Source organism: Penaeus japonicus, unplaced genomic scaffold, assembly GCF_977035675.1.
Source record: "Penaeus japonicus unplaced genomic scaffold, GWHDUDI00000001_assembly GWHDUDI00000033, whole genome shotgun sequence".
NCBI classification, from domain to species: domain Eukaryota; kingdom Metazoa; phylum Arthropoda; class Malacostraca; order Decapoda; family Penaeidae; genus Penaeus; species Penaeus japonicus.
Window position 1 is genome coordinate 7,252,805 of NW_028234435.1, and position 2,500 is coordinate 7,255,304.

The window sequence follows — 2,500 nt, forward strand, 5'->3', positions numbered from 1 at the left end:
GGAGAGATTAACTTTTGCAAGATGCCAAGCCGAAGCATGCGTCGACCGCAATATATGTGGAGGATCTCTGAGGAAGCTTCGAAATCCAGATGCAGTAGCACGTTGACTTAGCCGTAAATGTTGCTCCTGAGTGCATAACAGATCGCTATTCTATCGTACGGCAACATCGGTTCCAAAAGGCCAGCTATTCTTCACGTAATTGTTGGAAACCTTAGACTATTCAGAGCCTGTGTCAATCCCTTTCCTCCTCAGATATAGTTCCAATTATAATCCAACTCCTTTCCTTAATATCATTCCTTTTCTATCCACTCGTATTTCTCCGTCTCTAGAGATTCACCGATTCGGTTCGCCGCTTTAATTTCCCTCCTTGCTGTCCAGATAATAGTTTATTTGCTCAGACAATGATCTAGTCGATCCCCGATGTTCCTCTATCCTCTGTTGTGTTATCTCGTCTCTGTCTGTGATGGTTCCTCTGCCAGTATTCATCTCCTGTAACATCTATTAGTGGCCTGCTGGCGATGACCTTTGACCTTTGGTATGCCTCCCTGCTTGCTATAGGATCTACGTCTTCCTTAATCTCTACTACGTGATCCGCCTCCCCATTACATCTGTCACATTACTGTTATTATCATTATTATCATTACTGTTGTCATTATTACTATTATTATTATCAGTATTACCATATTAATGATGATTATTATTATCATTATTTCTATCTTTATTACTGTATAATGATGATCATCACTATTATTATTATTATCATTTTCATAATTATATTATTCATATTATTATCACTATTATCCTTATCATTATAATTTTCATTATTACAATCATCATTATTATTATCATTATTATTGTTATCATCTTTATTATCATCCTTGTTATTATTATCATTATTGTTATCATTACTGTCATCATTATCACTATGTTTGTTTATTATTAGTATTAATATTATCATGTTATTGTTAATTATCATCATCATTATTATTACTGTTATTATCATTATCATCTTCATTATGATTTTCATACTGTTAGAACTATTATTATCATCATTATTATTATTATTATCATTATCATTATCTTCATTATGTTTTTCATACTGTTAGAACTATTATCATCATCATTATTATTTTCGTTATTTTTATCATCATTACCATCATTATCATGATTGTTATTATTAACATTATCATCATTATTGGCATTAATATCAGTATATTTGTTGTTATTAGTGTAGGTTCTTTATCATCATTGGCGTTATTATCCCTATAATTATTGTTATCATTAGTATCATATTGTTATTATTCTCATTATTGTTTTTATAGTTAACATTATCATTGTTATTATCAATAGCATTAATTTTGCTTATATTGTTATATCTTTACTACTATCATTATTTTTATCATCGTTGTTGTTATTATCATTACTGCTAGTAGTAGTAATAGTAACAGTAGTATTCGTAGCAGTAGTAGTAGTAGTAGTAGTGACAGCAATAGCTGTAGTATTGATATTATTGTTGTCGTTAAATGGTCAGGCAGAACGATCTTGAAAGAAATTGTACGAAAACATACCTCTCTAATACATTTTGGTTTAGAAGTGAGTATAGGAGAGAATAATAGATAAATATATAAATTGCATATGTGCAATCACCAAGTTATGTTTATTTGAAATCCAGTCATAAATCACCGACACAATTATCATAAAAGCACAAAACCATATAAAATCTCATGTAATTTTTTCCCCGTTGAAACATGTGGGATTCATTTTACTCTATTTTGATAATCTTCTTCAGTGTTTTGCCACGGCATTTCGAGTGAGTAGAACGACTCAGTTGCACGGAGATGGAAGTGGAGTGTATGAGTGAGCTTTTATGCAGGAGTTGGCAGGTGTAGACTCCGGCGGAACTGGGAGTGAAGTCGTGGAAGACGAGGTAGGAGTGAGGCACGTGGTCGCTACCCAATGTAAACACGGGAATGTTGCCCCTCCATCTTGGAATCTGGTTACCTTTGTTGTCTACCCAGAGTACTTGGTATTGGTACAGCGGGTATGCAGAACATATTGGAGCTCGGCAGAACAGGAACGTGTCTTCCATGAGGCTGATCTCGGCGTATGTTCCGTTCACGATGATAACCTGATCTAAGGCAGTTGATGATGGCAGAAACAGCACCGCAAGAACGGCAATTGGGAGAGTGACTTTCATTTTCAAGTCTTCAAATTCGTAGCTTGGTGCAGTCAGAAGGCTTGGTGGGGAACTGAGTCTCTTATTGACTCTTATATATGGGCGTCTCTACCAAGTGACGTCATGAACAAACATCCCATCCAGAATCTTCCACGTAAAAGATCTCTTGATAGCATCGGCGCTTACGAAAACTATGACCTTTACGGTTCTTTTTCAAAAAGGAAAAATATATAGGTCCTAGAATTCGTGATAACATTTCGATAGTAAGGCATCAACATTCAGAGTGAGGATCACCGATAAGAATTTCCTCTCTTAACGGATACG